This window comes from Phalacrocorax aristotelis, chromosome 1, assembly GCF_949628215.1.
Source record: "Phalacrocorax aristotelis chromosome 1, bGulAri2.1, whole genome shotgun sequence".
In the NCBI taxonomy this organism is placed as follows: domain Eukaryota; kingdom Metazoa; phylum Chordata; class Aves; order Suliformes; family Phalacrocoracidae; genus Phalacrocorax; species Phalacrocorax aristotelis.
The window spans coordinates 149158507-149173973 of record NC_134276.1 but is presented as its reverse complement, the minus strand read 5'-3'; the positions used below and the strand labels follow the sequence as shown (position 1 = coordinate 149173973).

Sequence of the window (15467 nt, the reverse complement as noted above, 5' to 3'; positions counted from 1 at the left end):
GATAAATGCCATTTTAAGATGGAGAAGAAAAAGGCTATTTTCTGAAACTTGGTAGGTCAGATGAGTTGATGTTTAAAAGGATATTCGCAGCTTGGCTGAAGAGAAGATACAAATCTTTCTCCTTCACAGACTTTATTCTTAATGTGTATGGCTGTCTGGCACTATTTTAAAGACAAATTATGTTCATAAGATCTGATTCAAAGTTGTAATTAAGAACACTCATCGAGCAACTTAGTACCTGGGATGAGGTGAGCTCAGGGTGCCCCCCAGTCCTACTCTAGGGAACCATTCTCTGTACGGCTACATCCATATCATTGGGAGTGGACTGAAAGTGAGGTCCAGTGGGCCCCCAAGAAGTTGAACTGCAAAGGGTGGACGGGTGTTGGAGAAGGATTTCTTCCCTCCCTGCTCTTCAGATCTCCAACATATTCTGCAGTTGGGCTGGAAAAGGGACTGCTGATAGCATGCTTCTCCTCTCTGTGATTCTTTACCTCCAGACCCTGAACACATCTGGACAATCAGGACTATCAGCCCTATATGTAATGCAGCCTGTGTGGTTCAGCCAGAAAATACAATGGGGTGGGAAACTTTCCTACAGCTCACATTCTCCTTATGAAGCTGTACTTACTGACACTTTTCTGCATCACTGAAATCCTCTTCAGATGAGGCCACAGAAAGATGAAGCTGCAACAGTCGGAGTGCTTCATAACATTTCAAAACTAACAATGGTATATACATGTAGCTATGTGTTTGAAAGATTAAAGTATTTCCTTGAAGACCTGTGGGCTGAGCCTTAATAGTCATTCTTCAGCTGAGATTAAGATGGCACTTGAACTCTAAACCCTTTCTTTAATAATATGTTGTTGTGGTTTAGCGGCAGCTCAGCCCCACACAGCCGCTCGCTCACTCCCCACCGGTAGATGGGGGAGAGAATCAGAAGGGTAACGCTCGTGGGTTGGGATAAGAACAGTTTAATAATGAAAATTAAAAGAAACAACAGTAGAAATGCAATGTAAAGGAGAACAATGAGAGGCGCAAAGCCCTGGGGGAGGGGGGAAGGGAGGGGAGAGGGGGAACGAACCGCCGGAACAAACCGCACGCGCCACAGCCGCTCGCCGCCCGCCGACCCGACGCCGCGCCGCCCCCGCGCTGCCACTGCCCCCCCTCAATATACTGGTCATGGTGTCACATGGTATGGAATGAACCTGCCATTGGCCAGTCGGGGTCAGCCGCCCCCACCATGGCCCTGCCCCTCCCAGCCCCCCCGCCACGCCACGCGGCAGAGCGCGGGAAGCTGGAAAGGTAGCTGACCCCCACAGTGAGGAGAATTAACCCCTTCTCAGCCAAAACCAGCACATTCTCCACCCCTTATTCCATACCATTTACACCATGCCCAGGTCCCATATGATGCAATACAACCGTACCAACCACCACCCCTCCCCTTCCCATCCTTTAACATAATACACAGACATCATTCCCTTAGTTCATGGATCTTCCCTGTAAAATGTCCATTAAAATGTCCATTGAGTTCACGCAGTCCATGACTCTGGGCTCCATCTGTTGTATCAGTCTTTCCGGGTGGGAGAGATGGTGTGTGGCGTTGGGTTGCTGCATACCGAGTCAGTCATCGTTCCATCACTGCTGCACGGCTTGTTTCATAGTTGATCTTCCATGGGTTGGGAGGCTCGTACTCTGATATCATTGATACAACACAGAGGTGACACACAGTATTATATAGCAGTTCACATTGTGCCATTCAGTTCATTGACTGTTTTCACCCAAAATCAAATCCCCTTGAGGCACACATCGGATTTCTCCATCCTCCCGCATCACCCACCAAGTGCACCCAGGTCCTCGAGCAAAAACAATCCCACGAATGGGTTTGCCTTTGCCAGAGGCAGGAAGAACCCAGACTGTTTTGCCCAGCATACTTTTTCTGTGCACTACAGGGACTCTATCCCCTTCCACAGTATGTAGGATTTCTGACTGGGCAGGGCCAGCTCGGTTGGCAGATCCCCTCGTGTTGACTAACCACGTGGCTTTTGCTAAATGTGTATCCCAGTGCTTGAATGTCCCACCCCCCATTGCTCTCAGTGTGGTTTTTAACAGTCCATTGTACCTTTCAATTTTCCCAGAGGCTGGTGCGTGATAGGGGATGTGATACACCCACTCAATGCCGTGCTCTTTGGCCCAGGTGTCTATGAGGCTATTTCGGAAATGAGTCCCGTTGTCTGACTCAATTCTCTCTGGGGTGCCATGTTGCCACAGGACTTGTTTCTCAAGACCCAGGATAGTGTTCCGGGCAGTGGCGTGGGGGACAGGATATGTTTCCAGCCAGCCAGTCGTTGTTTCTACCATTGTAAGCACATGGCGCTTGCCTTGGCGGGTCTGTGGGAGTGTGATATAGTCAATTTGCCAGGCCTCCCCATATTTATATTTCAGCCATCGTCCCCCATACCACAGAGGCTTTACCCGCTTCGCTTGCTTGATTGCAGCGCATGTGTCACATTCGTGGATAACCTGTGCAATAATATCCATGGTCAAGTCCACCCCTCGATCACGAGCCCACCTGTATGTTGCATCTCTCCCTTGATGGCCTGAGGTGTCATGGGCCCACCGAGCTAGAAATAGTTCACCCTTATGCTGCCAGTCCAGATCCACCTCAGCCACTTCAATCTTGGCAGCCCGATCTACCTGCTGGTTGTTTCGATGTTCTTCAGTGGCCCGACTCTTGGGGACGTGAGCATCCACATGCCGTACCTTTACAACCAGTTTCTCTACCCGGGCAGCAATATCTTGCCACAATGTGGCAGCCCAGATGGGTTTGCCTCTGCGCTGCCAGTTGCTTTGCTTCCATTGCTGCAGCCAGCCCCACAAGGCATTTGCCACCATCCAGGAGTCAGTATAGAGATAGAGCACTGGCCACTTTTCCCGTTCAGCGATGTCTAAGGCCAGCTGGATGGCCTTTACCTCTGCAAACTGGCTCGATTCACCTTCTCCTTCAGCAGTTTCTGCTACTTGTCGTGTAGGACTCCATACAGCAGCCTTCCATCTCCGGTGCTTTCCCACAAGGCGACAGGACCCATCAGTGAACAGGGCATATTGCTTCTCATCTTCTGGCAGTTTGTTATACAGTGGGGCTTCTTCAGCACGTGTCACCTCCTCCTCTGGTGATAATCCAAAATCTTTGCCTTCTGGCCAGTCCATAATCACTTCCAAGATTCCTGGGCGACTGGGGTTTCCTACTCGAGCCCGCTGGGTGATCAGTGCAACCCATTTACTCCACGTAGCATCAGTTGCATGGTGTGTAGAGGGGATGTTTCCTTTGAACATCCAGCCCAGCACTGGCAGTCGGGGTGCCAGGAGCAACTGTGCTTCAGTACCAACCACTTCTGAAGCAGCTCGAACCCCTTCATATGCTGCCAATATCTCTTTTTCAGTTGGAGTATAGCGGGCTTCAGACCCTCTGTATCCCCGACTCCAAAACCCTAGGGGTCGACCCCGGGTCTCCCCAGGTGCTTTCTGCCAGAGGCTCCACGTAGGGCCATTCTCCCCGGCTGCAGTGTAGAGCACATTTTTTACATCTTGTCCTGCCCGGACTGGCCCAAGAGCTACTGCATGGACTATTTCTCGTTTAATCTGTTCAAAGGCTTGTCGTTGCTCAGGGCCCCATTTGAAATCATTCTTTTTCCGGGTCACTTGATAGAGAGGGCTCACGATCAGACTGTAATTTGGAATATGCATTCTCCAAAAACCCACAACGCCCAAGAAAGCTTGTGTTTCCTTTTTGCTAGTTGGTGGAGACATGGCTGCTATTTTGTTGATCACATCCATTGGAATCTGGCGACGACCGTCTTGCCATTTAATTCCTAAGAACTGGATTTCTCGTGCAGGTCCCTTCACCTTACTTTGTTTTATGGCAAAACCAGCTTTCAGAAGGATTTGGACTATTTTCTCACCTTTCTCAAAAACTTCTTCTGCTGTGCTGCCCCACACAATGATGTCATCAATGTATTGAAGGTGTTCTGGAGCTTCTCCCTGTTCCAGTACAGTCTGAATCAGTCCATGGCAAATGGTAGGACTGTGTTTCCACCCCTGGGGCAGTCGATTCCAGGTGTACTGGACGCCCCTCCATGTGAAAGCAAACTGTGGCCTGCACTCTGCTGCCAGAGGGATTGAGAAGAATGCATTAGCAATATCAATTGTGGCATACCACTTGGCCGCCTTTGACTCCAGTTCGTATTGAAGTTCTAGCATGTCTGGCACAGCAGCACTCAACGGTGGAGTGACTTCATTCAGGCCACGGTAGTCTACTGTTAGTCTCCACTCTCCATTAGACTTCCGCACTGGCCATATGGGACTGTTAAAGGGTGAGTGGGTCTTACTGATGACTCCTTGGCTCCTCAGTTGGTGAATGAGTTTATGGATGGGGATCAGAGAGTCTCTGTTGGTGCGATATTGCCGCCGGTGCACTGTTGTGGTGGCGATTGGCACCTGTTGTTCTTTGACCTTCAGCAACCCCACCACAGAAGGGTCCTTTGAGAGACCGGGCAAGGTAGACAGCTGTTCAGTTTCCTCCGTCTCCAAGGCAGCTACACCAAAAGCCCACTTGTAACCTTTTGGGTCCTTGAAATACCCTCTCCTGAGGTAGTCTATACCAAGGATGCACGGAGCCTCTGGGCCAGTCACAATGGGGTGCTTCTGCCACTCATTGCCAGTTAGGCTCACTTCGGCCTCCAATACAGTTAGCTCTTGAGATCCCCCTGTCACTCCAGCAATGCTGATGGGTTCTGCCCCTATATAGTTTGATGGCATTAAGGTGCACTGTGCGCCGGTGTCCACTAAAGCTTTATACTCCTGTGGGTCGGACGTGCCAGGCCATCGGATCCACACAGTCCAGTAAGCCCGGTTATCCCTTTCCTCCACCCGGCTGGAGGCAGGGCCCCTCTAGTCCTGATCATGGCAGTCACAACTCACTTCCTGTAAATGTGAATCAGGAGTCCCTCTATTACACTTAGAAATAAAATCTGCGCTTCTACTCCTCTGTCTGGGGACTTGCTCGCTGGAAACTGGAGCAGCAGCTTTCCTGGAAGAGCCTCCCTCAGTGACTGTTCTTCCTTGCAGTTCATGTACTCGTGCCTGTAGGGTCGAAGTAGGCTTGCCATCCCACCTCATCATGTCCTCTCCGTGGTCACGCAGGTAGAACCATAGGGTGGCCCGTGGTGTGTATCCCCTTCTTTGAGCCAAAGGACGCTTATTCCTAACAGCTGAGACACTGCTCTGTCGAGGTGGGGAGTAGGACAGATCTTCTTTGAGTTGCTGGACCTCTTGGGATAGTTTCTCCACAGCAGAGACAAGCGAGGAAGAGATATTTGTGTCATAATCCCGGAGTCTATCTATCACCTCTGCCACCATTGGTGTCTCGTCATCTTTCCAGGACATCACTGCCAATGAGTTTGCATGCGAAGATGGTGCACTCCGTACAAACTTCCGCCACATGGGTCGTGTGCACTCGGCTTCATCTGGATCTTTGGATGACCGTTGATCATCCAGGTCACCATAAATCACCTCAAACACAGCTAATTCCCTTAGATACTGGATGCCTTTCTCCATAGTTGTCCATTTTCCTGGGCGATATGTAACATCTTCTTTAAAGGGATACCTTTCCTTCACTCCAGACAGGAGTCGCCTCCAGAGGCTGAGGGCTTGTGGTTTTTTTCCAATTGCTTTGTCAACGCCCCCTTCCCCAGAAAGGGATCCCAATTGTTTGGCTTCTTTTCCCTCTAGTTCCAGGCTACTGGCCCCATTATCCCAGCATCGGAGCAGCCAGGTGACAATGTGCTCACCTGAACGACGGCTATAATCTTTTCGCATATCTCGCAACTCGCTTAAGGACAGGGATCGGGTGGTCTCTATTTCATTTATTACTTCTCCCTCCTCTCCCCGCGATGGCCCTGGTTCTTCATCATCCCGTTCTAAACGAGTTGATGTCCGCTTCCAATATTTCGTCTTGTGTATGGGGGCAACTGATACTGGTACGGGTTTATTTTCTGAGCTAGCTCCGGTACTTGTTGTGGGGGTTTGAGTGGCTGCAGTGCCTGTTGTCAGGGCTGGATTGTCTACAGTGCCAGTCACTTTGCATTTCAATCCAGAGACATTCTCTTCCCCCTGGGGGCACTGAATACTGTTGAGCAGGGCTCGGTATGCACGGGCCAGACCCCAGCATGTTGCAGTTATCTGTGTCTCTCTGGAGTTCCCAGCGTAACAACACACTTTCTCCAAATATTCTACTAGTTTTTTAGGATTCTGCACTTGCTCGGGGGTGAAACTCCAAAACACTGGGGGTGCCCACTGCCCTAGGTATTTGCCCATGCTATCCCACATGCCCTGCCACTCGTAACTATCAAGCCTCGGGGCAGATTTCTGGGTGATATTCTTAAATTGCTTAGTCAAAACCAAAACAACATGCCCAAAAACTAACAATAAGTGCACCTTAACCACCCAAGGATGTTCAAGATACAAAAACGTTGTTGTAACAAAGGCACAGACATCATAGAACAAAGTTGCAAAGGTATTATTCTGTATTTCCTCCATATAAAATCTCTCAGAGGAGGAGGTATAATTGCTAATTGCCTCAACAAGGTGGCATCCGAAGTACAGTAACGGTTTCAGCAAAAACCCCAAATACCAGATAAAGCTGAAAACGAGTGTTTGTGTAACAAATCTTGTAGGCAAAACATTACTAATCACAGCAGAACACAGCAGACTCAACAAACCAACACCGATTTTTAACACCAACTGCAAAAAGGACAACATGGTGCTGTGACCAGCAGCTGTTGTTATCTCCAACCCTTGAGCCCCACGTTGGGCGCCAAAAAGACTGTCGTGGTTTAGCGGCAGCTCAGCCCCACACAGCCGCTCGCTCACTCCCCCACCGGTAGATGGGGGAGAGAATCAGAAGGGTAACGCTCGTGGGTTGGGATAAGAACAGTTTAATAATGAAAATTAAAAGAAACAACAGTAGAAATGCAATGTAAAGGAGAACAACGAGAGGCGCAAAGCCCCGGGGGAGGGGGGAAGGGAGGGGAGAGGGGGAACGAACCGCCGGAACAAACTGCACGCGCCACAGCCGCCCGCCGACCCGACGCTGCGCCGCCTGCGCGCTGCCACTGCCCCCCCTCAATATACTGGTCATGGTGTCACATGGTATGGAATGAACCTGCCATTGGCCAGTCGGGGTCAGCCGCCCCCATCACGGCCCTGCCCCTCCCAGCCCCCCCTGCCACGCCACGCGGCAGAGCGCGGGAAGCTGGAAAGGTAGCTGACCCCCACAGTGAGGAGAATTAACCCCTTCTCAGCCAAAACCAGCACATATGTTAACATATATAACAAAGTATTGTATTAAGTTCATTGAGAGTAGCTATTAGATAAGAAATTTCTAATGCGTAGCTTCCTCCCTCTTGTATCTGGATCATAAACTCCTTGGGAGTAAGAACTACCTTTTTGTTCTACTGTTTGTCTAGCACCCAGAAAGCTGAGACTTGGTGATACTACTGTACTCCTAACACTGACAGTCTCAACACTGGAAAAACTGATAACTAGGAGAAGGCTGCAGCCCCCTGGGAAGTAGAACTCCTCAGGTACAGCAAAACGTCCATGTTCAGCAGAGCACATAAATGTGTGCTTAGCCTGAAGTCAATGGGCTTTGACTATGGTTTTTAAATTAAATTCTAACTTAAGTCTGTTGCTACAAGATAGGTGTTTTTATTTACTTTGAATGCTGATGGTTTGTACTGATAAGCTGCTTGTAAGTGGTTAGGTGAGCAGTTCACAGGAGACAACACACCTCCCCTTTTAAGGTCACCTTAGAAAACAAATTCCTTGGGTACCTCTATAGATAGTAATGGATGAGTTTGAGGCTTCCTGTTCCCCTCTTCTGTTGGCAACACTTGTTTGCCAAACACTGTAATGAAAAGCCTTCTTTGTGCACATAGCACATCTGATAAAAAGCTGAAAAGTTTTATTTAAGTGCTCCTTCTGTAATGTCTTTGTAAATAAACAAACTATAAACTACGTGGCAACCTTGACAAGATAAAAATCAAAAGAAGAAAAGGAGATCTGGAAGAAATGGGTAAACAAAGAAATACTTCACCTAGACCAGTTTTTAAAAAGGTGGTTTCCTGCTCTTGTTTTCACAACTCGGGGAAAAAAATAATTTGCACAAGAGCCAATACTGAAATCTATGGGTAAAAATTCCTAGCAGTAACTGGAGTGAGATTCAAGTTTAACAGCCAGTCTATGGCTGTCACACACTGTGGTACTGTGACTATGGAAGGGGGGAAGGGATGACAACAGAAAAGACAGAACTAGACTCTTCTCAGTGGTACCTGAAGAAAGGGACTCAAATTGAAATACAGAAAATTCCATTTAAATGTAGGGAAAAAACTTTATCATTGTAAGTGATCAACACTGGAACAGATTTCCCAGGGAGGTTGTGGAGCCTCCATCCTTGGAGATATTAAAACACTTACCGGACATGATCCTGGGCAGCCTCCTTTGAGAAAGGAATTGGACTAGGTGATCTCCAGAGGTGTCTTCCAACCTGAACTGTTCTGTGATTCTGTGAAATGATTTGCTATTTTTAGATTGGAGGAGGAATCCTTTTATCTAAGAGATGACTAACTCAGAAACTGGTAGGTAGACTATGTTAAATCCTCTGACCAAAAGAACTATAAAGTGCACTCTCCAACTATTTTTTTTATGGTGCTCCCACTCTCTCCTACTGATGTCATTTCACTTTCCTAAATTATTAAATATGTAATTGGGACTGAATCCCAGGTGTGCTATTTCTAAAACAGCTTCTTAACCACCTTACTGTTAGATAATTTGAGGTTGTTCCATTATATGTGATGCAAGGAGGAATACTTCCTATGTGCATACCACACCTAACTATGCATTAGGTGAGTGAGCTTTCAGCTGGGAAGTGGCATAGCTGAGTCCTAGTGTCAGTCTGAAGGTTTAATTACTTGTCCAAAGCGAACTATATCTTCACATAGCACATAATTAATTATGGGACTCTGTTAAGGGATTTTGCTGAGTGTGGGCAGTTACTGGAAATAATACTGGAAAAAAGCTACCATGGAGATCAGTAAATACACAGATTCCACCTTTGGCTCAGGCATTCTGGAAGTCACAAGCTGTTGTAGAGCGTTTGTGGGAAGCATTATTATATGCTTTCCCTGTTCTTACATTCTACCCTAAACATATGGCATTGGCCGCTGCTGGAGAGAGGATATGGAGCTAGTGGGACCTTTAGTCTTCCGTGTTACAGTTCTCCTTATACTCTTAGCACCAGCACCGGTAGGAAAGGATGTGAAAGAACATCCTAGTGCTAAAGTGTCCTTTGGAATACGTAGACTAGAATTCGTGCAAGAAGAGATGAGATCCAAACCCTGTCACAGCCCTAGCTGTTGAGCTCTTGGACAAAATGAAGCAGCACTTAGTTTTGGTAACTGGGCTCCATAACTTCATTTCTGCTCAAAGCTACCTGGTATAATGGAACCAAATTCATTAATAGAATAAAGGGGAGTGAAACCATGCCTTTCCTTGTGTGTGTGTGCATATACTTTTAATTAAAAAAACCAAATTTGAATGTCACAGGTCAACTTTTGTGAATGACCTTAGATGTTATTTGGTTTCCCAAGTTTCCGTAATCAAGATAGTAACAATTTCCTTATTTCTTAAGCCACAAAGTACTTCCAATACATGTATTTTCAGGAACTTCTGCTGAAAACATTTCTGTTAATAAAATTGTATTTAATGGATACTGAACTATGCTAGCTGAGAATCTAGTACCTATGTTAGCTGGAAATTGAGTTCCACTCTGTGCTTGAATGTGCAATGCTGGGTGTGTGCCTAGGTCTGCAATGCTGTTAATGCCATTGTGTGAATCAGAGCAGAACATGAACCCAATGTTAATGGTCAGGGGAATTCAAAGCACTGAAGAATCAGTAAAAACTCTGCCAACTTTATCACTGAAGATTACAGCCCAAAATGTGTCCAAACCCTTGTGATGTTTCTTGGATTGGAGGGTTTAGATTTATGGAGTCTGGTTTTCGACCTGGACCTGAACTTCCTTCATGCTTAAGTTGTATGGAAGTTTCCTGTTTGTTAAAATGTTCTTAGCCCTTCATAGCCAGCTCACAATGGAATTGTGGTGTGATAGAGGTTCTTTTGGATAGCAAATAGTGAGAGAGCATATTTCGGTCATTTTATTGATATTACAAATTATGTTGAGCTCAATACAGAAAAATGTTGCCTTAGGACAGAGCAAATACAAGGAGAATAGCAGGAGAGGGCTTTGTGACTGTGGGAAAGAAAAGGAAAATCTTTTGGGGGTTGTCTCCATTTTTTAAAAATCTTGAAGAGATTGAGAGAGAGCAAAAGGTCTGAAGCAGAAAAGGACTTAGACCCAGCACACTCCTAATGCATGGTCTGAATGTTATGAACTTATGCCTGCTGAGAGTCAAGTGGGGCATGCTAAACAATAGAAATGGGCAAAGTCGACTTTTCAAGTTAGAGAAAAAGTTTTTTAATTAATTCAGTGACCTGGAAAGACTTTCATGCTATTCATGAATTGGAACTCTGTGGACTCAGGGCCCAGTCTGCTCTCACTGTAAGCAGGAGTAACCAGTGAGAGGAAGATGACTTGAAGCTCTTGGTTGCTTTTTTCAGACCTCGATGATTAGGGCTGTCCTCATACATTGTTCTTTGTTGCAATGTGATATATGAATAGTAATGCTAATCATCAAAAGGGGATTGAGATCTCTTTTGAATCTAATATTGAAACTTCTAATTGAATGGATCAAAATCTTGCCTGTGGTCATCCCAAAGTTTTCAATAATATAAATCACTGACAGGTGTCTATAAAACCTAAAACTGTTTTGAAATTGGTGAATGGTCAAATACAGCAAGAGTCCTCAAAAATCTGAGAGTTTCCAGTTACTACTAGAAATTAATACAAGTAACCACCTCAAACTATGATCTTAAGTTGATGATCTGGATGAGGGGATTGAGTACACCCTCAGTAAGTTTGCAGATGACACCAAGCTGGGTGGAAGTGTTGATCTGCTGGAGGGTAGGAAGGCCCTACAGAGGGACCTGGACAGGCTGGATCATTGGGCCGGAGTCAATGGTATGAGATTCAACAAGGCCAAGTGCTGGGTCCTGCACTTTGTTCACAACCGCCCCATGCAACGCTACAGGCTTGGGGAGGAGTGACTGGAAAGCTGCCTGCAGGAAAAGAACCTGGGGGTGTTGGTTGACAGCTGGCTGAACATGAGCTAGCAGTGTGCCCAGGCGGCCACGAAGGCCAACAGCATCCTGGCTTGTATCAGGAATAGCGTGGCCAGCAGGAGCAGTGAGGTGATTGTGCCCCTGTACTCGGCACTGGTGAGGCTGCACCTCGAGTACTGTGTTCAGTTTTGGGCCCCTCACTACAAGAAGGACATCGAGGTGCAGGAGCATGTCCAGAGAAGGGAAACGAAGTTGGTGAAGGGTCTAGAGAACAAGTCTTATGACAATGGCTGAGGGAATTGGGGTTGTTTAGCCTGGAGAAGAGGAGGCTGAGGGGGGACCTTATCGCTCTCTACTACCTGAAAGGAGGCTGTAGTGAGGTGGGGGTCAGTCTCTTCTCCCTAGTAACAAGCAATAGGACGAGAGGAAATGGCCTCAAGATGCGCCAGGGGAAGTTTGGGTTGGATATTAGGAAAAAATTCTTCACCGAAAGGGTTGTCAGGCATTGGAACAAGCTGCCCAGGGAGGTGGTGGAGTCTCCATCCCTGGAAGTATTTAAAAGAAGGGTAGACGTGGTGCTTGAGCATATGGTTGAGTGGTGGACTTATCAGTGATAGGTTAGCAGTTGGACTCGATGATCTTAAGGGTCTTTTGCAACCTTAACGATTCTATGAAAATAGGCTTCAGTATTTTTTAAAGAATCAATTTCCTCTGTTGACACCAGGATGTTCTTTATGAAGGTCCTTAAGTCTAAAAAGAATGGGTGATGCGAGGCTCTCTGAAGAGAGTTTAGTTTTTATTTTTACTTTGATGGATCTGTGTACTACTAAGTGGTAACTGAATGTAGAATGAGTCTTCAGAGGAAAAAATACCCATTTCAATGAAGCTCATTCTTACTATATTTCCTGGTATCCATTATGAGTTTCTACTAGATCACCCACAAATTGTTGTACTGTCTTTGTTTAAGGTGGCAGCTCATTTGTCCTGCTCTTGGAATTGACATTTATAGAATTGTTGTCATGTCGGGTCAGAGCAAGGGTCCACTGAGGTTAGTATCCTATCTCTGACTGAGACAGTCACTTACAGTAAAGCAAGCAAAAGCAGATGAGTGTGGAATGGCTCTTCTTTTTATGTGCTCTCCCAGAGCCTGGCAATCTGCTTTGGGACTTTCTAAGCTAGAGGTCACATCCAGACTATCATACCTCATAGCTGATGAAACTATCCTCCATGATTTTTTTTTATTCCTTCTTGAATCATAGTTCTTATACAACAATAAACCTTTACTGTTTAAAAACCATTCAGGACCTCTCTGATCTCCTGCCTCAATCATCTCTGTTTCAAATGAAAGAGTCATACTCTAGATAGCCTCCTAGATGGGAACTGTGCCATAGCTCTGATCATTATTGGTGTCCCTTCCTGGAGCCATTCTTGAGAAAGGATAACCAGAACTTCATGCAAAAGTGAAAATATTAGATATACCATATATTTATATGGGTGACCTAGATAGAACCGAGATATTTTTTCTCTAATGACTCTTAACTACCTTTTGACAACTGCTGGCTAGTCAGCTAACAGTTTTAGAGAACTCTTCCTCAGACTCCAAGATGTCTTTGCTGACTGTTATTGGCTCATTTAGAGTTGATCACTGTGTGTATACAGTGATCTGTACCTTTACTTATGAACACTAAATTCAGTCTGCCCATAGAAATTCATTACTATGAACTCTTTCTTCAGTTCTTTGTACTGACGTTAGATTTTATTATAATGAATAGTTTTGTATCATCTACAGACTTTATCTTCTCACTGTTCATCTGCTTTTGCAAAGCACTTTTATGAATATGTTGAAAACTACAGGTCTCAGTATAGATCCTTAGGGAGGTACATGGAAACCTTGCTCTGTTATGAAAACTCACTGCTGGTCTGATGCTTTGCTTTGTCTCTTACTAATCACAAGAAAATGTTCATCTTAGCCTGTACCAGCTTCATTTCTTAAAGAGGTTTTAGTGAGTTACTTTGCTGAGAGATTTTGGGGAAACAAAGTCTGCTTTGTCAAACTCTAATTTATAGAGCTGTTGATAGTGGGTTTTGTCAGTCTTTTGCAAAATTTTTTTGTTTTATTCTGTACTTTTAAAAAACTCTGTAGGGGTGTTGCTAAAGAAGACTTTACCAAAGAAAAATTAAGAGTATACAATAATGTTTAGTAATGGCGTAAATGTTCTTTATTTTCTATTTCTGTACAGTGAGCACCTCTATTTTCTGGAGTCATCGTTTTGAATTAATCAGCAGCTGGTTTGTTACTGAAAAGCTCAGAATATTTCCTCTGATTGCCTTCCTGTGAGTATGATCAAAGCAGTTACCTCAAATTTCCTTGTCCATGGTATTCAGACAGTTTTTTCCTGTATTGGGCTTTTTGTATTGAGGCTTTTATATTAGATTCACCCCACTCCCCACCCCCCACCATGTGCTTGCTTACTTCTTTGGGGGCTGACCCAAATCCCTCTGAAAATCAGTGGACATCCCTGCAGACAGACCCTTGACTCCTTTTCCTCTAGGACCACTGTCACTAGAGATTACTTTCTTCAGAACGGATGATAGATTTAAAAGATTTTACCTTGAATTTTATCTTCAAATCAAAATATTTGAATTTTACAGTAATCATTTTGTGGGTGTATAGCCATTCTTTTAATAGCTATATTTATTTCTCCGCTGGATTTCAGCAAGTATTTTGCTTTCAATGGGAGTCTTAAATCATATTTGTGTTAAGACATATGCTGGTGTGTTACTGCCCTGTTGTGTCTTCTGCTCTTTTTAGAGCAAAAAGGCTCTGAGGAGTCTGTTAGACTCCAAGTAACCATGTTTACTCTGGCTATTTACAATATGTAAAGATTAGACATTTTTTACAAACAATGTTCTTTCACTGCCAGAACAAGTGAGGGCTCAAAAACCGTTTAAAGGAAGTGTTTATAATGTGTGTAAACTTCAGCCCCTCAATACATAGAAATTCCAGACCAGAGACAAGCTGAGGACTAGCTCTATGTTTGAGCAGTGCCTATGACAGCAGACTGATGGGGTCAGAAATACTGCACCAGGGTTAAGGCAAGTCCCTTAGAGATCATCATCTTCCGTTAACTCAGGGTACAGCGAGCTGCTTATTCTTGCTGGTGAGTAACCATGTTCTCTGTGTGCCTGGACCTCCTCTGTACCTCTGCTTCATTCCCTCTCTTTTTGGCATGAGCAGTGTGGAGGAGGAGAGAGACATGGTGGCAGGCTGAACACTGGTTGCATTGCCTTTCATCTCCAGCTGCCTTCTCCCCCCATCAGGAATGCTGGGTCTGGGCCTGTTTTAGCTGTTTTTGCCATTGTCCTTGGGAAGAAAGTTTAACTTTGCATACATTTCTGAGGTTTGTGTGAGTGCTGAATGGGCTGATAATTGTTGCAGGCTGTTCTCTGCCCTGGTTGTAGTTTCAGAGTTCTGCATTACTTTCAAGCCTTTGTTGGGGGAGTATTTAAGACTGAAGCCAGATACAGTCTGGGATTTCCAGTTTGTAGGAAATGTCAATGTTCCAAAATGAGGATTTCTTTCTGATTCAGTCCCTTCCAACCTGTGATTCTGTGATTAAATGTTCTAAAATCTCCCATGAAACACTCTTCCAATGAGATCACTGAATTTAAGTTTCCATGTGCTTCCTTGTGTGGTGCATTTATGAAGTACCTAAATTCCCTAAAATTTGACCCATGGAGAGGGAGGCTGTATTACCCAAAAGCAAATGGGATCAGAAATGCAGGTGGTCTCCTGCTGTGCTTAGCATAGGATATTCAGAGAGAGCAGTGACTGCCCTCCAGAGTTTTTCTGACAGCTCAGCAACTGGATCTGTATTTGTAGACATGTCTGAGCGTGCAGACTGTGGTATTGAAAGAAGGCAATTCAGACCCTCAAAACTGAGACTATGCTTCAGTGTGTTTCTGAGCTGATGCTGGTGCCTTATTTTTTGATGCATAAATTGCATCTGAAAATCTGTCCTTCAAGGACTCATTAATCTACTCCAAGTGTAGGATGCAGCATGACTATCATATGTCTCATGCTGAAGGCCCCATGGTGCTTGCACAGGACTTATCAGAGTGGTGGAAGAATTCTGTCACAGGAAGAAAAGGCAAAATCTGACAATACTTTC

The 15467-nt window shown here is 45.3% G+C and overlaps 1 protein-coding gene across 9 annotated transcripts in view; it reads left to right on the top strand.

Annotated features, from left to right (window-relative positions):
* The window catches only part of CALD1 (caldesmon 1), a 209596-nt gene that overhangs the window by 73912 nt on the left and 120217 nt on the right, over positions 1-15467 (top strand). For 6 of the 9 annotated variants that reach the window (XM_075115396.1, XM_075115367.1, XM_075115301.1 and 3 more), the window contains one exon: positions 13536-13629. The exons of the other annotated variants lie outside the window; for them this stretch is intronic. The gene's annotated coding sequence lies outside the window, so the exon portion shown is untranslated. The remainder of the gene's footprint in view (positions 1-13535; positions 13630-15467) is intronic. 9 annotated transcript variants of the gene reach the window in all.